Raw genomic sequence first — 23,661 nt, 5'->3', positions numbered from 1 at the left:
TTTCCTCTAAGAGTGTTATAGTTTCTGGTCTTATACTTAGGTCTCTAATCCATTTTGAGTTTATCCCTGTGTATGGTGTTAGGAAGTGTTCTAATTTCAGTCTTTCACATGTAGCTGCCAGTTTTCCCAGCATCATTTATTGAAGAGGCTGTCTTTGCCCTATTATATATTCTTACCTCCTTTGTCAAAAATAAGGTACCCATAGGTTCATGGGTTTATTTCTGGGCTTTCTATCTTGTTCCATTTGTCTATATTTTTGCTTTTATTTCCAATATTCTGGGAGGTGGGTCATAGAAGATCTTGCTGTGATTTATGTCGGAGAGTGTTTTGCCTATGTCCTCCTAAGTTTTGCCTATAGTTTCTGGTCTTACATTTAGATCTTTAATCCATTTTGAGTTTATTTTTGTGTATGGTGTTAGAAAGTGTTCGAGTTTCATTCTTTTACAAGTGGTTGACCAGTTTTCCCAGCACCACTTGTTAAAGTGTATATCCTTGCCTCCTTTGTCAAAGATAAGGTGTCCATAGGTTCGTGGATTTATCTCTGGGCTTTCTATTCTGTTCCATTGGTCTATATATTTCTGTCTTTGTGCCAGTACCATACTGTCTTGATGACTGTGGCTTTGTAGTAGAGTCTGAAGTCAGGCAGGTTGATTCCTCCAGTTCCATTCTTCTTTCTCAAGATTACTTTGGCTATTCGAGGTTTTTTGTATTTCCATACAAATTGTGAAATTATTGGTCTATATTTCTGTTTTTGTCCAGGATCATACTGTGTCGATAATTGTAGTTTTTGTAGCATAATCTGAATTCAGGAAGCTTCGTTTCTCCAGCTCCATTCTTCTTTCTTAAGACTGTTTTGGCTATTCAGGGTCTTTTGTGTTTCCATAAGAATTGTGAAATTTTTTGTTCTAGTTCTGTGAAAAAATGCCATTGATAATTTGATAGGAATTGCATTGAATCTGTAGATTGCAGTTGGTAGTATAGTCATTTTCACAATATTGATTCTTGCTACCCAGGAACATGGAATATCTCTCCATCTGTTTATGCCATCTTTGATTTCTTTCATCAGCATCATATAATTTTCTGTGCACAGTTCTTTTGTCTCCTTATGTATGCTTATTCCTAGATATTTAATTCTTTTTGGTGCAACGGTGAATGGGATTGATTCCTTAATTTCTCTTTCTGGTTTTTCATTGCTAGTATACAGAGATGCAAGTGATTTCTGTGTATTGATTTTGTATCCTGTGACTGCTAAATTCACTGATTAGCTCTAGTAATTTTCTGATAGTATCTTTAGGGTTTTCTATGTACAGTATCATGTCATCTTCAAACAGTGAGATCTTTACTTCTTTTTTGATCTGGATTCCTTTTATTTTTTTCCCCCTCTGATTGATGTAGCTAGGACATCCAAAAATATTTTGAATAATAGTGGTGAAAGTGGACACCCTTGTCTTGTTCCTGGTCTTGGGAATGTTTTCAGTTTTTCACCATTGAGAATAATGTTTGCTGTAGGCTTATCATATATGGCCTTTACTATGTTGAAGTAGATTCCCTCTGTGCCCATATTTTGAAGAGTTTCAATCATAAGTGAGTGCTGAATTTTGTCAAAGGCTTTTTCTGCATCTATGGAGATGACCATATGATTTTTATCTTTCAATTTGTTAATATGGTGTATCATATTGATTGATTTGAGTATATTGAAGAATCCTTGCATTCCTGAAATAAAGCCAACTTGATCATGCTGTATGATCTTTTTGATGTGTTGCTGAATTCTGTTTGCTAAAATTTGTTGAGGATTTCTGCATCTATGTTCATCAGTGATATTGGCCTGTGGTTTTCTTTTTTGTGTTGTCTTTGTCTGGTTTTGGTATCATGGTGATGGTGGCCTCATAGAATGAGTTTGGAAGTGTTTCTTCCTCTGCAATTTTTTGAAATAACTTTAGAATTATAGGTATTAGTTCTTCCCTAAATGTTTAATAGAATTCTACTGTGATGCCATCTGGTTCTGGGCTTTTGTTTTTTAGGAAATTTTTTTTATCACAGCTTCAATTTCAGTGCTTGTAATTGGGTTGTTTATAATTTCTATTTCTTCCTGGTTCAGTCTTGGAAGATTGAGCTTTGCTAAGAATCTGTCCATTTCTTCCAGGCTTTCCATTTTATTGCCATATAATTGTTCATAATAGTCTCTTATAGTGGAGGTCTCGCTCAGTTGTGTCCGACTCTTTGCGACCCCGTGGTAGGTAGCCTACCAGGCTCCACCGTCCATGGAATTTTCCAGGCAAGAATACTGGAGTGGGCTGCCATTTCCTTCTCCAGGGGATCTTCCCAACCCAGGGATCGAACGCAGGTCTCCCACATTGCAGACAGACGCTTTACCATCTGAGCCACCAGGGAAGCCCTTATAGTCTCTTATAATCTTTTGTATTTCTGCATTGTCTGCTATAACCTCTCCTTTTTCATTTCTAATTTTGCTGATTTGATTCTTATCTTTTTTCTTGATGAGTCTGGCTAAAGGTTTGTCAATTTCGTTTATCTTCTCAAAGAACCAGCTTTTAGTTTTATTAATCTTTACTATTGTTTCTTTCATTTCTTTTTCTTTTATATCTGCTCAGATCTTTTTTTCCCCAGGTATTTCACGCCTAAATATTTACTTCCAAAATAAGTATATGTCCATACAAAGACGCATACAAGAATGCTCACAGCATTCCGTGTATTTTAACAGCCAAAAATTGCAAACAACCAAAATATCCATTAACAGGTGAACCGATAAACAAATGATGGTAGAATTCTACAAAAGAATAGTTCTCAACAATAAAGTGGAAACCAACTACTGATAAATGTTGTAATATGGATGAACTCAATAATGAAAGAAGCCAGATTACACACAAAAAAGAACATGCTGTATGATTCCATTTAAACTCTGGAAAAATGTGAACTAATCTACAGTGGCAGGAAACAGATCAGTGGTTGTCTCGGAGCAAAGCGGTCAAGAAGCAAGGATCACAGTGAACCAGGACACTTTCAGGAGTGATTCCCTGCTCACCATCCTGATTGATGTGATGCCTTCCTGTGCTCAGGTGCTCTGTCGTCTCCAACTCTTCGAAGCCCTGTGGACTATAGCCCACCAGCTTCCTCTGCCCGTCATATTTCCCAGGCACGAATATTGGAGTGGACTGCCATTTCCTACTCCAGAAACTTTCCTGGGTATGTACATGTGAAAACTGCTCAAACTGTCCACTTCAAACATGTGTAGTTTATTTCAGTCATATTTCAATAAAGTATTTAAGTCTGCTAATCTAGTGATAATGTATTGAAAGAAAGACTAAGAAGAGTAAGGTTTTTTCCTTCTCAAAGGAAGGACTGTGTGGAGTGCTGACATTCAGAAGGACCCCAGATCAACCAATATTATTGGAAATGCCTGTCTGCAAGCTGTTACTGGTGGTGGTGGTGCTTCCGTCCCTAAGTCGTATCCGGCTTTTGTGACCACATGGACTGAAGCCCACCAGGCTCCTCTGCCCATGGGATTCTCCAGACAAGAACACTGGAGTGGATTGCCTGTTCCTTCTCCACTGTTACTGGTACACAACATAAGGAATTTTCACAAGAAGGTAAATAAACTACTACCTCCCTAAGCACATTGGTTAGTTCAGCTGATTTTTTTTTTAATGGCCAAAATTTCTCAGTGAAAAAAGCAGTATATTGAAGAACATTCTAGCACAAACTCCACATCTAATCACCAAGCTGTAACAAACAGTTCACAGAGTGGCATTATCTAGACAACAGTCACATTTATCAATCTCCCTAAACCTATATACTCATCTGTATAAGAATAACAGGGATTGCTCTGGACACCTCAAGTAACAGTCTGATGCTCTAAGGAGATATAAAGCTTGAAAAACAGCAGGTACCAATGATGCATCATACTGCATTATGTAGGAATTAATTTGAAAATACAGCAAAACATAAATATATTTTTATTTGCTCAGAATGCTTGTTTCTAAAGGTCACTGAATATAGGGTTATCATTACCATCTTTCTAAATTCCATATATATGTGTTAGTATGCTGTAATGTTCTTTATCTTTCTGGCTTACTTCACTCTGTATAATGGGCTCCAGTTTCATCCATCTCATTAGAACTGATTCAAATGATTTCTTTTTAATGGCTGAGTAATATTCCATGGTGTATATGTACCACAGCTTCTTTATCCATTCATCTGCTGATGGGCATCTAGGTTGCTTCCATGTCCTGGCTATTATAAACAGTGCTGCGATGAACATTGGGGTGCACGCGTCTCTTTCAGATCTGGTTTCCTCAGTGTGTATTCCCAGAAGTGGGATTGCTGGGTCATATGGCAGTTCTATTTCCAGTTTTTTTAAGGAATCTCCACACTGTTTTCCATAGTGGCTGTACTAGTTTGCATTCCCACCAACAGTGTAAGAGGGTTCTCTTTTCTCCACACCCTCTCCAGCATTAATGATGACCCTATATGCAAAACAGAAAAAGAGACACAGATGTACAAAACAGACCCCTGGACTCTGTGGGAGAAGGCGAGGGTGGGATGCCCCGAGAGAACAGCATGCACATTATCCATAGTGAAACAGATCACCAGCCCAGGTGGGATGCGTGAGACAAGTGCTCAGGCCTGGTGCACTGGGAAGACCCAGAGGAATCAGGTGGAGAGGGAGGTGGGAGGGGGGATCGGGATGGGGAACACAAGCAACTCCATGGCTGATTCACGTCAATGCATGACAAAACCCACTGCAATGTTGTGAAGAAATCAGCCTCCAACCAATAAAAACAAATGAAAAAATAAATAAATAAATGTCACTGAAATTAAAAATGGTTTGCTTTCCAATGAAGTTGTTATCATCCAGAACTCCATTAAGTTTACAACAAATTAAGAATTTACAATAAATAGGGACCTATATAGTCTCAGCAGATACTGGAGTAATAAGGTACACAGTATAAAGTGACACATATTTTTTATCACAGCATAGTCTCCTGAATAGACACAGAAATGCAGAAGTAACAGTGTTGTTTTCACTTTTATCTATGCTCAAATATAATATTTTAGTTCCTAGAATTCAATATTCAAAATTATTCACTCAGATTTAGTTTTTTTTCCTTCCAGTTAAAGTCTGGAGAACTTCTCTATAAAATTTTACATTTTATAACTTTTCCTTTGAAATATGAGAAAAGCATGGGATCTCCTGAGTTAAATACAGCTTATACATCCTTTAAAAATTATTTTTAAAAAATATCACAAGTGAACCACCACATATATCCATAATAAACATCCTTGCTATTCACATAGTTCTTTAAGCAATAATCAAGTATATTTGTGCTTGTATGTTTACATTACTTTAGAGTCTATTTTTAGCTTATCATAAAACTGTATCTATAAAGCCTTTTCAAATATTTAATAAATGAAGCAAAATAGTCATTATGAAAATATAAACTGTGTTTACAGCCTTTTCATCTTTCATGTTTTCAGGCATTTCCTGTCAACCATAGAATTTCCTTTTCTTTAGGGATGCTGATAAATTGTTGTCTTTGTAATCTCAACACTGCTGCTTGCTTTCTCAGCTGGCCATTCAGCTTCTGTGAACACATGGTATTCTCTCTGTGCATCAGTTGTACCAGTGGAATCTGATAATGCTGGTATTCATCATTCCCAGCTATTTCAACTGCAGGACCACCTTATTAGCTGGTTCCAAGGATTTTTTAGATTCTGCAGCTCTTCTTTACTCATTTCAACAGAATATGGCTTGACTTCACCATTTTCTTTTACATCTAGATGAAGGCTTAAAAGTGGCATTTGTAACGAAGCAATCTTGTCACTAGAAAGTGCAAGCTTTAACTGTCAATCAAAATCCTGTAGTTGTGCAGAGGAAATATCAACTATTTCTTCCAACAGAGTCTGCTTGATTTCATCTTTCCTACTTTTTAAGCATTTCATGATAGCTTCTTGATGAGATGAATTCAACTGAGTCAACTGTTGATCTATCTCTTCATCAGATAAATTTTTACCAACTACAGCTTTGAAAAAGGTGGTAATGTCTTCTAGAACATGCATCCATTCTGTTGAATCCCAAACACTGTGATAATCCTGGTAGAGAGGATAAGTCCGGCCACAAATGCCATCAAATATTTTGTGAAGAAGCTGCAAGCCCCGCTCTGCGGGAAGCTTCTGCAGTCGCCACAAGGGCGTCCCCTCTTCTGGCTCCCATATCTGCTCAGATCTTTATGATTTCTTTCCTTCTACTAATTGTTTTTTGTTGTTGTTGTTTTTGTTCTTCTTCTTCTTCTTTTTCCAGTTGTTTTAGGTGTATAGGTAGACTCCCTATTCAATGTTTTTCTTGTTTCTTGAGGTAGGACTGTATTGCTATAAATTTCCTTTAGCACTGGTTTTGCTGCATCCCATAGGTTTTGAGTTGTCGTGGTTTTATTGTCACTGGTTTCTAGAAATGTTTTGATTTCCCTTTTTATTTATTCAGCAATCTGTTTGTTATTTAGAAACATGTTGTTTAATCTCCATGTGTTTGTGTTTCTTACAGTTTGTTTCTTTTAATTGATATCCAGTCTCGTAGTGTTGTGGTTGGAGAAGATGCTTGATGCGATTTCAATTTCCTTAAATTTACTGAGGTTTGATTTGTGACCTAAGATTTGGTCTATCCTGGAGAATGTTCCATGTTCACTTGAGAAGAAAGTGTGTGTGTATTCTCCTACATATAGATGGAATGTCCTTAAGATATCAATAGATCCATCTCATCTAATGTATCATGTAAGACTTGTGTTTCTTTATTAATTTTCTGTTTTGATGATCTGTCCATTGGTGTTAGTGGGGTGTTAAAATCTATTATTATTGTGTTACTGTCAATTTCTCTTTTTATGTCTGTTAGTGTTTGTCCTATGTATTGAGGTTCTCCTATGTTGGATGCATAAATATTTACAATTGTTATGTCTTCCTCTTGGATTTATCCCTTGATCATTATGTAGTGTCCTTCCTTATCTCTTGTAATCTTCCTTATTTTAAGGTCTTTTTTTGTCTGTTATGAGGATTGCTACTGTAGCTTTCTTTTGCTTTCCATTTGTTTGGAATATATTTTTCCATCCTCTCAGTTTCAGCCTATATGTGTCTTTAGGTCTGAAGTGGGTTTCTTGTAGACAGCATGTATATGTATCCATTCAGCCAGTCTGTGTCTTTTGGTTAGAGCATTTAATCCATCTACATTTAAAGTAATTATTGATATATATGTTTCTATTGCCATTTTCTTAATTGTTTGATGTTGATTTTGTAGATCTTTTTTCTTCTCTTGTATTTCTTGACTATATAAATCTGTTTAACATTTATTGTAAAACTGATTTGGTGTCACTGAATTCTCTTAACTTTTGCTTGCCTGAAAAGCTTTTTATTTCTCCATCAATGTTGAATAAAGTCCTTGCTGGGTACAGTAATCTTGGTTATAGATTTTTCCCTTTCAGTACTTTAAATATATTCTGCCATTCCCTTCTGGCCTGCAGAGTTTCTGCTGAAAGATTACCTGTTAAATGTATGGGATGTCCCTTGTATGTTATTTGTTTGTTCTCCCTTGCTGCTTTTAGTAATCTTGTTTTGTGATTAGTCTTTGCTAGTTTGATTAATATGTGTTTTGGTGTGTTTCTCCTTGCGTTTATCATGTATGGCACTCTTTGTGTCTCTTGGACTTGATTGTATGTTTTCTTTTCATACTAGGGAAGTTTTCAACTATAATCTCTTCAAAAATTTTCTGATACTCTTTCTTTTTCTGTTCTTCTTCTGGGACACCTATAATTCGAATGTCGGTGCATTTGATATTGTCCCTGAAGTTGCTGAGACTCTCCTCAGTTCTTTCCATTCTTTTTACTTTATTCTGCTCTTCAGAAGTTATTTCCACCATTTAATCTTCCAGCTCATGGATTCTTCCTTCTGCTTCAGATATTCTGCTATTCATTTCTTCTAGAGTATTTTTAATTTCAGTAATTGTGTTGTTTGTTTTTGTATATTTATTCTTTAATTCTTCTTGGTCTTTGTTAACTGATTCTTACGTTTTCCATATTCTTTTTTCAAGGTTTTTTTTATCATCTTTGCTATCATTATTCTGAATTCTTTTTCAGGTAGTTTGCCTATTTCCTCTTCATTTATTTGAACTTTTGTGACTCTAGTTTGTTCCTTCGTTTGTGCATTATTTCTCTTCCTTTTCATTATTTTTATTTAAACTTACTGTTTTTGAGGTCTCCTTTCCTCAGCCTTCAAGGTTGAATTATTTCTTCCTTTTGGTTTCTGCCCCACTATGGTTGGTGCAGTGGTTTGTATAAGCTTTGTATAGGGTGAGATTTGTACCAATTTTGTTTGTTTGTTTGTTTGCTTTCCCCTGATGTGCAAGGCTGAGTGAGGTGGTAATCCTGCCTGCTGATGACTGGGTTTGTATTTTTGTTTTTGTTTGTTGTTTGGATGAGGTGTCCTTCATAGGGTACTACTGGTGGTTGGGTGATGCTGGGTCTTGTATTCAAGTGGTTTCCTTTGCAGGAGTTCTCGCTATCTGATACCCCAGAGGGTTATTTCTCTGGTAGTCTAGGGTCTTGGAGTCAGTGTTCCCACTCCAAAAGCTCAGGGTTTGATCTCTGGTCAGAAATGAAGATTCTACAACTCGTTTGTTATGGCATTAAGCGAGATTAAAACAAATACTCAAAACAAGCAATGAAAGATGAATGCCAGGCAAATGGCAGTTACAAAATAAGCAAATAATGATCAAAATAATGGAATATACATTTACATCCACAAAAAAACCCAAAACAGTCCAACAAATAAAGTACAATAGATTGACCTGGTGAACAAAGGAGATCAAAAATTATATCTATCAGTTAAGGACAAAACTAACTAAAGCACAGACTGGAAAGCAAAACTAAAGCAAGGTGCCAAGTGGGGAATAAAGCAATGAAAACAAAACTAACAAATATGTTGAGAGGAAAGAAAAGAAAGAATAGACATGCAAAGTTAAATAGAGGTAGATAAAGAAGATTTATATATAGTAAGGGTTAACTGCAAGGGAAAAAAACAGTAGGAAAAGTAAACAAAGGAATAAATGTAGAAAAAATATTAATAGATTAAAAAAAGTTAAAAATTAAAATTAAAAAAGATTAAAGAGAAAAATAGGAAGAGGAAAGAATTTAAAAAAGAAAAGAAAAGAAAGAAAGAAAGCTCCTCAGAAATGTAAAAGATCAATGTAGAGGCAGAGGTTTATAACAACATTGAAAATTGTGATTGAAAAAAAAAAAAAACTCAAAAGCTTAATTAGATTTCATGGTACCAATAAAACCAACAACTAAACCGGGGGGGGGGGGAAGGGGGGAGAAAAAGAAAAAAAAAAAAGGAAAATAATCCAAAAGAAACTACAGAAGAAGTCAAAACATAAAAAATAAATGCTTTACTTGAGTCACTGCTGTCAGGGTCCTTTCCCTTGCTGGGAGTCACAGTCCAGCTCTCCTTCCTAGGATGCCCTCAAACACTGTGCTGTTCTCTGGATCTGCTGTAGGGGCAGTTCAGATTCTAATCTGGTTCTACTCCTGTGTGTTCTTGTCTTCAACGTCCACAGCTATCAGAAATAGAGTGTTTTCCTTTGTGGGAGCTCTCAAAGCCTTTTTATGTATTCGGTAAACACAGAGTTTGCCTAATTGATCATGTGGATTTAATCTGCAGATTGTATAGCTGGTGGGAAGGTTTTGGGTCTTCTTCCTTAGCCACACTGCCCCTGGGTTTCAGACGAGATCGGGCGCGTTCAGGGTGGTATGGCCGTAGACAGCCCCTGGGTTTCAATTGTGGTTTTATTTCCATATCTGCCTGTAGATCATCCACTGGGGTTTGCTCCTGATGCTGCCCTGGAGGACTTGAGTCTGCCCCAGAGAGGGCCAAGTGCAGAGGTAGTGCAGCTGCCTGAGTGGCAGGGGTTCTGGCAGCACCAGGTATTCAGGGGTGTTGGCAGCTAAGACAGCAGGAAATATAGTGCTCTAGAAAGATATGTCAACCAGAATTGGCCAACACACTCCAGTATTCTTGCCTGGAGAACCCCCCTGACAGAAGCCTGGCAGGCCACAGTCCACAGGGTCACAAAAAATTGGATACAACCAAAGCAACTCCGCGTGCATAAGATGCAAGACTTTTTATTTGCCTGTGGCATCTCTGCCCCAGTGAGTGTTGAGCATGAAGCTGGCACAGCTGCTTGGGTTGTGGGGACTCTGGTGGCACCAAGTATGCCGAGACATGGGCTGCCTCAGCTGCAAGAGTTACGGACATATCAGTCTTTTTTTGAGCCTCTGGTAGCTGGTGATCAGAAGGCCTCTTTGGCTAGTCTTTCTCCATAGCTCCGCCCTTTCAGGCACTTAGAGGGCTCCCTTTTCTGGGGTCCTTCTCTGTGTTTTGGTGCATCAGGCACCTAGAGGGGCCCCCTGGCCGGGGTACTACTCTATAGACACCTGCGTCAGGCACTTAAAGGTGCATCCCTGGTGGGGTCCTACTCTGTAGTTCAGTGCATCAGGTGCTTGATGGGCCAGCCTCTCTATTGTTCAGCTGCTGATGCTGGCATGTGGGGAAAGAGAGGCTATGGTGATGGCTCCACCCACTATGCGCAGCTCAGCAGTATCACCTTTCCATGGCTGCCTGGCTTTCCTCCACAGGCATTTCCCACCAGAATCTCCCTCACAGCCCCTGTTCCATCTCTCCACAGTCAACAGTTGCCCTCGCCCTGGGATTGCTCCACAATTGTAGGGCTGCCTTTTCGGAATTCTTTCCATTGGACTACATTCCCCAGTGTTCTAGTCTAGTATGGAGCTGTGTGTGCACATAGAGATGGAAAAGCTATTAAGACTTTTACGAATGAATTTCAGGTGTGAAATTTCAGGCATGCGATAAGACTGCAACTTTGACTAGCTCTCTGAAAATAGATAAATGGCTGCTGTAGAATGTGGTTGTTGGGAAGGTTCAAGATAACAAGTGGTAAAGAGCCTGGCACAAGGTGATGATTAATAAAATATATACACTTTAGAGGGTTTCTCACACTAGGAGAACCTTTTCTCACACTAGGAGAGCCCTTCTTTGAAACCCTCCTACTGCCTCATCCCTGAGAGCTATTAAACAGAGTACTTACTGCTTTTAATAGACTTCGGAGAGCTCACCTTCCTTGGGAATCCTGGAGCCTGGTTTGAGATCCATGGCGTGGATTTGTGGCTGGCCCAAATCTGCTCAACCCACAGAATATACCAAGTAGGTCCTGGAGAACCTTTCTTGGTCTTAAGGTCCTATCCTTCCCTAGTGGTGTTCCCACCCAAATCTAGGGCGGGAAGCTTGCTACCAGATGCAACTTTTCAATCCCAGACCACAGATGGGGCAGGGTTTTATGAACCCTGGCATTGTGCAGGGAATTGTTCTGGCTGCTTATCTCTGACCCTGCATCCTGATCAGTTCAGTTCAGTTGCTCAGTTGTGTCTGACATTTTGAAACCCCATGGGCTATAGCATGCCAGGATTCTTTGTCCATCACCAACTCCCAGAGCCTGCTCAAACTCATGTCCATCGAGTCAGTGATACCATTCAACCATCTCATCCTCTGTCATCCCCTTCTCCTCCTGCCTTCAATCTTTTCCAGCATCAGGGTCTTTTCTAATGAGTCAACTCCTTGCATCAGGTGACCAAAGTACTGGAGCTTCAGTTTCAGCTTCAGCCTCAGTCCTTCCAATGAATATTCAGGACTGGTTTCCTTTAGGATTGACTTGTTCGATCTTGCAATCCAAAGGACTCTCAAGAATCTTCTCCAATGATATAGTTCATAAGCATAAATTCTTTGGCACTCAGCCATTCTTATGGTCCAACTCTCACATCCATACTTGATTACTGGAAAAACCATAGTTTTGACTATACAGACCTTTGTTTGCAAAGCGATGTTTCTGCTTCTTGATATGCTGTCTAGGTTGGTCATAGTTATTCTTGCAAGTGTCTTTTAATTTCATGGCTGCAGTCACCATTTGCAGTGATTTTGGAAGCCCCAAAAATGAAGTCTGTCACTATTTCCATTATTTCCCCCATCTATCTGCCATGAGGTGATGGGACCAGATGCCATGATCTTAGTTTTTTGATTGCTGAGCTTTAAATCAGCTTTTCCCCTCCCTTCTTTCACTTTCATCAAGAGAGTTTTTGGTTCATCTTCACTTCCTGCCATAAAGGTGGTGTTATCTGCATATCTGAGGTTATTGATATTTCTCTCATCAATACTCATTCCAGCTTGTGCTTTATCCAGCCCAATATTTTGCAAGATGTGCTCTGCATATAAGTTAAATAAACATGGCGACAACACATAGCCTTGATGTACTTCTTTCCCAATTTGGAACCAGTCTATTGTTCCATGTTTGGGTATAACTTGCTTCTTGACCTGCATACAGATTTCTCAGGAGGTAGGTAAGGTGGTCTGGTATACCTATCTCTTTAAGAATTTTCTACAGTTTTTTGTGATCCACCCAGTTAAAGGTTTTAGCATAGTCAATGAAGCAGAAGCAGATGTTTTTCTGGAACTCTCTTGCTTTTTCTATGATCCAATGGATATTGGTAATTTAATCTCTGGTCTCTCCACCTTTTCTATATCCATCTGGAACATCTGGGTGTTCTCAGTTCATGTACTGTTGAAGCCTGGCTTGGAGAATTTTGAGCAATTTTTCGCTATGAGATGAGCAAAATTGTGTGGCAGTGTGAACATCTTTGGGGTTGGAATGAAAACTGACCTTTTCCAGTCCTGTGGCCACTGCTGAGTTTCCCAAATTTGCTGGCATATTGAGTGCAGCACTTTATCAGCATCATCTTTTAGGATTTGAAATAGTTCAGCTGGTATTCCATCAGCTCCACTAGCTTTGTTCATAGTGATGCTTCCTAAGGTCCATTTGACTTTGCACTCCAGGATGTCTGGCTCTAGGTGAGTGATCACACCATCATGATTATCTGGGTCATTAAGATCTTTTTTTGTATATTTCTTCTGTGTTTTCTTGCCACCTCTTCTTGATATCTTTTGCTTCCATTAGGTCCATACCACTTCTGTCCTTTATTGTGCCCATCTTTCCATGAAATGTTCCCGTGATATTTCTAATTTTCTTGGAGAGATCTCTAGTCCTCCCCATTCTATTGTTTCCCTCTACTTCTTTGCATTGATCACTTAGGAAGGTTATCTTGTTTCTCCTTGATATTCTTTGGAACTCTGCATTCAAATGGAAATATCTTTCCTTTTTTCCTTTGCCATTCACTTCTCTTCTTTACTCAGCTATTTGTAAGGCCTCCTCAGACAACCATTTTGCCTTTTTGCATTTCTTTTTCTGGGAGATGATTTTGATCAAGGCCTTCTGTACAATGTTACCAACCTCTGTCCATAGTTCTTCAGACACTCTATCAGATTTAATCTTTTGAAACTATTTGTCATTTCCACTGTATGCTCATAAGGAATTTGATTTAGGTCGTACCTGAATGGTCTAGTGGTTTTCCCTACTTTCTTCAATTTAAGTCTGAATTTTGCAATAAAGAGTTCATGATCTGAGCCACAGTCAGCTCCAGGTCTTATTTTTGCTGACTGTATAAAGCTTCTCCCTGTATAGTACAGGGTCGTGCTAAGTAAATCTTTAATTTAATTTTCTGTTGAAGACTGGGGCTGTGTTCTCTCTCTATTGTTTGGCCTGAGGCCAAACTATGGTAGGGATAATGGTAACCTCCTTCAAAAGGACTTAGGACAGCATACCCCAGCATGCCCCAGGACTCCCAGGACTGTTGTATTTGGTGCCCCTACTGTCGACCTTCACCTCCGCCCAAGACTTCTAGACACTCACAGGCAAGTCTGGCTTAGCCTCTTGTGGGGTCACTGCTCCTTTCTCCTGGGTCCTGGTGTACACCAAGTTACTTCCTGATCAGGCATTAAAACCCTCTCCCTTCAAGTGTATTTAAGGCTCACATCCTGTGGGCTACATAGCTTCAACTTTCACTTACTTCACTATCTAAAGTCTCCTTCTTTTCTTCTGACTCCTGGCAATTACTCTTTCTTATTTGTACGTGTATTAAAGAGAAACTTTGATGAGAATTCTCAGCTTAAGCCTTCCACAGAATGACTCCAAACCCATGGGAAACTTAAGCAACTAATCCCAAACTTGTTTGAAACCAGACTTTCCTGTATCAGAGACACAAAAAGAAAGAATTTACATTCTGCCTCTTGGCCAAATTCTTTTTGTTATATAAGTGTTGCAGGAAGGGGGACGCCTTCCAGGGCCCGAAACTGGGCTCTTGTCTAACACTCGGAAATGAATTGTCCGAGGAGACACATGTTGACAAAGCAAGAGATTTTATTGGGAAAGGGCACCCGGGTGGAGAGCAGGAGGGTAAGGGAACCCAGGAGAACTGCTCTGCCGCATGGCTCGCAGTCTTGGGTTTTATGGTGATGGGATTCATTTCCGGGTGGTCTTTGGCCAATCATTCTAATTCAGAGTCTTTCCTGGTGGCGCACGCAGCGCTCAGCCAAGGTGGATGCTAGCAAGAGGGATTCTGGGAAGTGGACGGACAGGTAGTGTCTCCTTTCGATCCTTCCCGAACTCTTCCGGCTGGTGGTGGCTTATTAGTTCCGTATTCCTTATCAGGATCTCCTGCCATAAAACAACTCATGCAAATGGTTACTATGGTGCCTGGCCAGGGTGGGCGGTTTCAGTCAGTGTGCTTCCCCTAACAACTCCCCCCTGAGAGACTTCACACTCAAGATGCTTCTTGGGAATTGGGGCGGAGGTCTCTTTCTTCTGTAACTTCTTCCTGCTGTGCCTGGGCGTAGGCCTGCCTAGCAGAGCAGAAGTCTCTCTCTACCTGATCTAAGTTGGGGTGTTTTATATCTGAAACCAGCTTTTACTCTTGTAATAACAGCGACTTAGTTTGAAACTGTCAGCGCCTCTCAGAGGTAAAATAGACAGGGGCCAAACAGGAGACCTAACAGGATGGTCATCACTGGTCCCCAGAAACAGGAGGTACCGCTGGGATGATTGGCTGGTGGTCAAGCGACAGAGCTGTGTTCTAAGAATCTTATGTTTAGTCTGAAGTTACCATCTTTCACCTGGGTGGGGGCTCTAGTTCTGTAGAAGAACTCAAAAGACATTGTTATGCATTTTTTTTTTTTTGAGTAGGAACCAGGACCTGTCTCAAGGCTGTACCACCATTTGATTGTTTCCCCTCTGTTTCTATATTTTTTTCCTTCTCTGATTGGCAATTGTTTGAATCTACCCGTTGGAACTCAGGGAAGGTCAAGGAGGCTGAATAAAGCCTATATTTTACAGTACAGCAGATCTGTACTCCAGAGTCGCCACCCCGCAGAGTCCTGTTCAGTTTTATTTAGGGAACAGGGCAACTATGACTGTGATAACTTTTTGTCAAAATGGGGCATAGGATCGCCTCAGCTTGGAGAAGAGACACTGAATTGGAAGTATTCCTGAGTTCTAAGTCTTAGATCTGAGTCTTGTATGATTAAAATCTCAATCTCTTGGTCTGCCATTTTGTTGTAACATACCCAGTTAGTAGTAGCTGGAGAAGGGATAACTGGAGTTTTAATAGACAAAGTAAATCTCTTTTTTTTAGAAGAATAGGCCTGAAATCCAGTCCGGACCTGGCACTTCAGGGAGACTTATAGCCAGGTGGCCAGTTGCCTAGTTTTATAAAAAGTAAGATAGAAGTTACTCGCTTCCAGCAGACACTTTTGAGAATGGTAGCATCTAAGCCTGACACGACTCAGAAAACTCAAGTGTTTAGCAATACAATGTCTAATCTGAAATTATACCCATAGTAACACCTGGTTATTTCCCAGGATGTCTGAACCATAGCTGAGTACTCTATTTGACTTTTAATTGTAAAATTTTTCTTTAATAGCCAAAGCAGATGGCACCATTAATGATGTCAGTGTTTCTCTAGGTATGAGAAGATGCAAGAATTGGGACTCATAAAATCTCTTGAAAAGATCTAACTATCTGAAGGCCTGTTCTGCCAGTTTTTCCCAGAGCACGGAGCGCCTCATTCCTGATCTTCACCCTGAACTCCTTTCAGGGCCGTTGAAAGTCAGCAGTTGCAGTGGCCATGATATATAATCACTGTAGATGTAGATGGCAAGTGTCAATCTTCAATTGGCAAAGCCCCTTTTTGCTCACAAACTTGACGACGACTTTGAGGGGGGCATTTCATGACCATTTTATCCCATGGTGCTGAGAATGTCCATTCTCAGGTTTGGCAAAGATTTTGTCGACCGGCTTCTCAATGTGCTGTTACTGGATTAGGCCATAAAACAGTATCTAAAATTCTCTGGACCACCTGTCTTACTAGCCTCTTGGTCCAGGAAAACATTCCCTCTTGTTGCTTTTTCTCATATCTAGAGTTACACTGTCATATCATCGATTTCATAAGGAACTATATATTATTTTATCAGAGGCCTCAGTCACACATTTGGCAGTGTAAGAAACAGCAATTTTGTAAAACAGGTGAAATACAAAGAACATAGCCAGCAGTATTAGTAAAGTCACGAGTAAGACTTAAGAGCTTCCATTAGATGTAGCCCAGTATATCCCAGGTCGTCTGACTTAGTCTACTCTGTACGAATCTTTATCTTTCAGGGAAATTATACATTGGCACCACCATCTATAACGCACATAGCCCAGTTTTTTTAGTGTTACTAGACTGATTATCCTTAGTATGATTTAATTGTTTTTAACACAGAGGAGACTTTAAACCTAAATTACCATAGCTTAGTGTTATCTATATAAATCTATCTCATAATTGTGGGAGACTTTTTTTCTCCTTTGCTAAAACTTTTTTGTTGCTCTGATTTAGCTTGAGGAATAGAAAAAGGCTCAAATTTATGGCCAGAGTCAGAGTAGGCATTATTAATTGGCCCAGTGAGGGGATCTCGTCTGGTAGTATCACAGTGACCTGAATATGACTATAATTTTCTTTTTTTTAAGTAAATTTCCTCAGGGCCAACCAGTTAGAGTCTTGTAATAGAGAAATTTACCAAGGTAACCCAGAACTAGATACAGGTAATTGGCCACAAACCCAACAATTGGATTGATTTTTAAAACTAGCATAGGATCAGGCCTATGATAGAAAAGCATTTGATTTATATGCAAAGGTCTAAGAAGTCAAGAAAACATTATAAATGATCATATGAATCAGGGCCAGCATCTTGGACAAGCTCTCTACCTCTGATGTCGTTGTCGTCTCATCATGGTGTAGTGTAGTTTCTCTTGTTTGAGCATCATTTTAAGGTGAGATCAGGTCAGCTGTCTTCTCTATAGACCAATCCAGTGTAGGGGACTTTGGAAGTGGGAATTAATCTAAGAGTTAATTTTCTTTAGTTTCATTGTGCAAGAGCTAGTTAAGAGTACCTGATAAAAAGTCCTTCCATCCAGGTTGGAGACAGTCCCTTAAATTATGTCTTTTTCCAGTCCTGGTTGCAGGTCATGAGGCATCTAATCTTCATCCAAAGATAGATTATTGAGGTAAGCTTCAGAAACAAACTTAGGGTGTTCTTTAAGAATTTAATTAAATTTTGCATTAATATCACATAACAGCAAAGAACTATCTAAGAAATGAGTCTTACTACATACAGACCTCCATAAACAAACTGGGATTTAACATTTTTTGAAATATCTTTTTTCCCCAAAGTTACCCTCATTTTTATCAAATATAACCAAATTAAGGCTATTTTGTTTGCAAAATAGGTCTGTTCTCACTAATTTTGGTCTGATGATTTATATAACCATAATTGATTATAGACTTTTTATTTTGCTGAAACACCTATAGAATCTCAGACTGAACTTTTAATATAAAACAGGGCTGGGAAACTCACACCAAAGGCTTATCACAGATTTTGAATAACAAATTTAGGTGAACTCTTCTCTTTTTAAGGTCTCAAAAATTCCTTGAGATTTTTGTACCTGTTAGTGAGATAACATTTTTAGCTCATTTGATAAACTTACTGGAAACTTAAGAGTTTCAAATTTCTGGAGGAGTCAGATAGAGAGAAAATACAATTGTTTTGTTCATAACGTATAATTTTACCAAATTATTTTCATAATTAGTTTGAGAGGAATGTTTTCCTTACTCCCGGAAAACACAAGATTAAACCTGTAATTTTTCAGATAGAAACCATAAAAATTATAAGCATATTCGCTGGTTCATTTAGTCCTTTGTTAACTTTTGTGAAGTCATCAGGTTTCTCATTAGAACACCAAGACATATCAAAATGTTAAGAACTCCATATAATTTCTAGGATATCTGTATTAGTAATTTTACCATACATTATAACATGAGCAGATTTTTTGCTCATTTGATAATCTTTTTCATGTAATTTAACCAACCAAATAAACACAGTTTAATATCTCTCTTTGGGATGTTTCAGGGGCCCTCTGAAGCACCCCAAAGTTAGCTAGAGGTCAAAGGAATTTTAAAAGAATTCGATTTAAGAATTTTTATCGAAAAGATCAATTAAAAGCGTTTAGAACATTTGGTCAGATTTAGTCAATGTTGATGGCTGTATCATTTAGTTTGTTGATATGTCACAATGGGCGTAAATACCAAGGCTCAAGGTCTAGTGAAAGTCAGCTCCGCTATCTTGGACCTAATTGGCTCTAAGCAGTTTTCTTACACCCATGTCATTCTTAACAAAATCTACTTATCTAACTAATTGTAATCCAATTTTAGAAAATCCTGATTATGCATAACTCTTTTTAATACTTTTTTTATACTTTTTACTGAAAGCACACTTCCTGCTTTCCTTTAGCAGCCAAGAGCTAACTTTTATATTAGCATTTTATAGATTGGTGAGCATAAATACCAGGGATAAATTCTAAAACCCTTGCTTTCTTAAAACATTTTAGGATGGCATCAAACATTATTTATTTATGGTCCCAAATCTCTTTAGTTTTTCTGTAAAAGCAAATCAGTGTTTAGTAGTAAATGTTTCAAAATCTTATTTCATTTGGAAATGACCTAATTATTTAATAGACTTCCAATACTTGGTTTAGCACAACCCTTAGAAATTCAAGTTACGCCAATCTGGGGAGACTATTGTAGACAGATATTCTTAAAGAATACAAACTCATATCTCATTTACATTTTTTAGAAGTTTCTTCACTCGAGGTAATTTCCTTGTTGACAAACTTGTGACAGATATAATATTTAACTTATATTAAACCTAGGTTTAATCTTCTTCTTGATGTTAATTACTCTAAGACATGTCTATATTAGATAGGTCAACAAACAAACATTAATATCAGATATTTAATACTGAATATTTCCCAGTTCACCTGAACCTGGAATTTATTGTTTAATTTAGAATTATTTGATTTGTAAGCGCTTACCTTTTTTAAGCCAATTAAATAGAGCTCATTTACAAATTAACCTAAAAAATATTACCCAGAGACAAAAACATACCAAGACATATTTAGACAGACACACTGCAAGATCTAGCTTCATTTTCGAAGTTTGGTCATGAATTAGATATTACAATATAAAATTTAAATAACATTTTAAAAGGCTTTTTTCCTTTTTCTCTCAGTCTCAGGTGTTAGAGATGGTCTAGATAAGTGTTCCTGAGAGCCCTGGCCTCAAGGCACAGGGAAAGAAAATCAAGTTTTAACAAAATGGCAGCAGGTCTAAATGGTGGCCAGACAAAGCAAAATGGCCGTCACAAATCACAACACAGAACAGAGTTAAAACACACACATATAAACCTGGCAGTCCTCATCAGACACTCCCTTAAACACAAGAATGCAGTCTCTCAGAAAACCTTCCATAGAGACACAGAACTTCAGATGTCTTCAAAGATTTCAAAAGGAGGAAAGGAAGCCAGGTTGAAAGAAGAAGGAGGAGGAGGCGGGAAAGGGGGGCAAAAGGGGTGGCCTTACAGACGTCTCCTGCCACCTGCAGACACCCAGGCGTTACGGGACTTTTCCCTGGGCTTCCAGAGAAGGGAGGACTGGAACTCGGCCCTACCAGAAACAAGACCAGAATTCGAGTTCTCTGCCAAGAGGAGGTGATCAGTCTCCAATCCACAGCTCAGGCTGAGGCCCTTCGACCAGATTCCTGCGTCCAGGACCGGGGGACTAGAAAAACGGGAAGGATAGGAAGGGCTAAGGAGAGGAAAGAGAGAGGGAAGGGGAGGGAGGTCAATAAAATCTCTTGTTCCTTACCGGTCGGGGCACTCTGGCCAGTTGTCCGCGTCAGGAGGAGACCAGGGACAAAAGGGTCCCAGTCGCGGCCGCTGGGTCTGGTCCATTGGCAGGCAAGCTGGCCCCTGAGTACCCCGAGTGGTCAGGATGTCAGTCTCAGTGAAGAAGATGTCCCTTCGTGGTCGCCATTTGTTGCAGGAAGGGGGACGCCTTCCAGGGCCCGAAACTGGGCTCTTGTCTAACACTCGGAAATGAATTGTCCGAGGAGACACATGTTGACAAAGCAAGAGATTTTATTGGGAAAGGGCACCCGGGTGGAGAGCAGGAGGGTAAGGGAACCCAGGAGAACTGCTCTGCCGCATGGCTCGCAGTCTTGGGTTTTATGGTGATGGGATTCATTTCCGGGTGGTCTTTGGCCAATCATTCTAATTCAGAGTCTTTCCTGGTGGCGCACGCAGCGCTCAGCCAAGGTGGATGCTAGCAAGAGGGATTCTGGGAAGTGGACGGACAGGTAGTGTCTCCTTTCGATCCTTCCCGAACTCTTCCGGCTGGTGGTGGCTTATTAGTTCCGTATTCCTTATCAGGATCTCCTGCCATAAAACAACTCATGCAAATGGTTACTATGGTGCCTGGCCAGGGTGGGCGGTTTCAGTCAGTGTGCTTCCCCTAACATAAGTTCTCTCAATTTCTGCTTAGAGAAACCTGCTGATCTTACACCTGAGTGCAATAGTGTGGCTCTCCCTTCCAGGCAAGTAGTTAAATCTAACTTTCTTTCAGATCATCTTTCTTGGTCTTTTTTTCCTCACTGCCCAGCACACATCTATTTTTATTTTAAAAATATATGTAGGATCCAGTCTTTGTGCATAGTTGGAGCAGGATTTGGGGGTAGAGTTGTCCAACACACTTGCTAAGCTTTCCACCAGGTCTAGAAGTCTGGGTAACTTCTGAAATGTTGAGTCACATTGTGATAACGCCACACAAAGACCCTCAAAGTTAGGGGAATGTAGACACAAGTAACTGAACAAGGAGGGAGCACCAGAAGCAATTTTTCCTGGGATATAGAAAGGATCTCAGCTGCTCTGGCCAAGGACAAACCTTGCCCTTCAACCCAGAGTCTCAGATGCAAGAGGCCACTTTCTGTGTAGTCAGGAATTTGGGTTCTCACCATCAGCAGCCATATGGTTTTGGAAACATTAGTCAGCTACAGAACTTGCTGATGTGGAAACACAGAACTTTCATCAGACAGCCCAAAATATTTATGTGGGAAAATGAAAGATTTTCTTTGTGTGCAAGCTGCTGACAAGCATTTTTGTTTGAAGCTCCAGGCAGGTGTTTCCCTGGGGGCTCAGTGGTAAAGAATCTGCCTGCCAATGCAGAAGACACAGGTTTGATCCCCGGCCCAGGAAGATCCCACATGCCATGGAGCAACTGAACTTGTGGGTCACAACTACTGGGCCTGTGTCCTAGAGCCCGCAAGCCACAACTACTGAAGCCTGCACACTCTAGAGCCTGTACTCTGCAACAAGAGAAGCCACCACAATGAGGAGTGTGAGCACTGCAACTAGAGAGCAGTCCTCACTTGCCACAGCTAGAGAAAAGCCTGCTCAGAAGTGAAGAACCACCCAGCACAGCCAAAAGTAAATAAATAAAATGTATGAAAAAATACCAGGTGGAAAAATAGAATGTTTCAAGGTATATTTCAGTGGATAAAGGTTGGCTGTTCCAAGTGTCACTTGAAAGAAAAGTCACCCGCAGTGACTGAGAGATGGGTGCTGAAGCCCAGGAAGAGGGCAGCAACAGTGACTCCTGCATGACTCTATTCCAAAGCCTATTCCATGCAGTTTTTTCTTTTCTTTTTTTTTTTTTTTCCAGGTAATTCAACATATTCCTTAGACCATCATGCAGTTGATATCTCCAACTGACTCTTAGTCTTGAAACAGGCTCTATGAAATATGCACTGAGGCAGAGCAAATTTCTCTACCCAGTTTGTGCCACTACACTGGGCCTGATGTCTAGCACCCTTCTTTTTGGAATCCAGTGTTTTTATTACAGTGATAATGCAACATAGCACACACATATATTTTCCTATTCCTCAGACTAAGAAACTATGTAAACTAAGTCTTATGCGTCTCCAACATTTGTGGGTTCCTAGGCTGTACTGTGCTTAGTCACTCAATCGTGTCTGACTCTGCGACCCCATGGACTGTAGCCTGCCAGGCTCCTCTGTCCATGGAATTCTCCAGGCAAGAATACTGGAGTGGGTAGCCTTTCCCTTCTCCAGGGGATCTTCCCAACCCAGGGATCAAACCCAGGTCTCCTACATTGCAGGCAGATTATTTACCATCTGAGCTACCAGGGAAGCCCAAGAATACTGGAGTGGGCAGCCTATCCCTTCTCCAGGGACTCTTCCCGACTCAGGAGTTGAACCAAGTTTCCTGCATTACAGGTGGATTCTTTACCAGCTGAGGTACCAGAGAAGCCCCATGGGTTCCTATAAAGGAGCACAAATGGAGGCATACTATATACTGTATACCATAATATTTAGAAGGTATGAATCAAGTGAACAAACTGGTAAATAAATTGTATCTCTCTACATTGCCATGTATGTCTTTATAACATCTTGGGAGGCCAATTTTGAGTTTTATTTTTAGAGTTTCTTGAGGTTCCATGCTGAAGTGAGAAGGTGGTGGAGAGTAAGCCACCAACCTGTGTCTCCCCTTCCCTCTTCCTCCCATCCCTTGTTCTAGACTGTTCTGTGAAGGACCTTGTGCACAAGTGTGGGAATCTACTTAGGCTGCTGTAAAAAAAAAATACCACAGACTGGATGGATTCAGTAACAGAAATTAATTTTCTCACAGTTCTGGAGGTTGGAAGTCCGGGATCAAGGTGCCAACTAATTTGGTTCTTGGTGAGTTTCCTTCTTGTCTTGCAGGTTCTACCATCTTGTTGCATCCTCATGTGACATTTTCCCTGTGGCATGTGGAGAGAGGGAGCTCTCTCATCTCTTCCTCTTCTAAGGACATCAGCCCTGCTGGATTAAGGTCTTACCCTTATGGCCTCACTTAATGTGTACTACCTCCTTCTTCAGCCCTTCTTCAAATGCAGTCACGTCAGGGGTTAGGGTTTTAACATACGGCTCTGAAGGGACGCAACTCAGGACGTAACAGCAAGCTTGCTGATATCGCAGCCTGGACATTTAAGCTCTATCTACAAAGTCTGCCAACCATCATTTTGGATCACCCATCCAGGCCTTGAACTGCTAATATCAAAATATGATCTACATGGATTTTTGAGGTCTCTGAACTTGACCTAGATCAGCGCTGTCCAAGGCAGTGATGGAAATATTCTCTATTTGGGCTGTCCAGTATGGTAGCCACTAGCCATTTGTGGCTATTGAGTACTCAAAATGTGGTTAGTGAGGCTGAGGAAATGGA

General features: G+C 39.9%; 1 pseudogene; it reads right to left on the bottom strand.

Moving 5' to 3' along the window:
- Positions 1-5,677: 5,677 nt before the first annotated feature.
- On the bottom strand, positions 5,678-23,423 carry LOC136173591 (COMM domain-containing protein 8 pseudogene; annotated as a pseudogene).
- Between the last annotated feature and the right edge of the window lie 238 nt (positions 23,424-23,661).

Source organism: Muntiacus reevesi, chromosome 8 (assembly GCF_963930625.1).
Source record: "Muntiacus reevesi chromosome 8, mMunRee1.1, whole genome shotgun sequence".
In the NCBI taxonomy this organism is placed as follows: Eukaryota; Metazoa; Chordata; class Mammalia; order Artiodactyla; family Cervidae; genus Muntiacus; species Muntiacus reevesi.
This window is presented reverse-complemented; position numbering and strand designations above follow the sequence as displayed.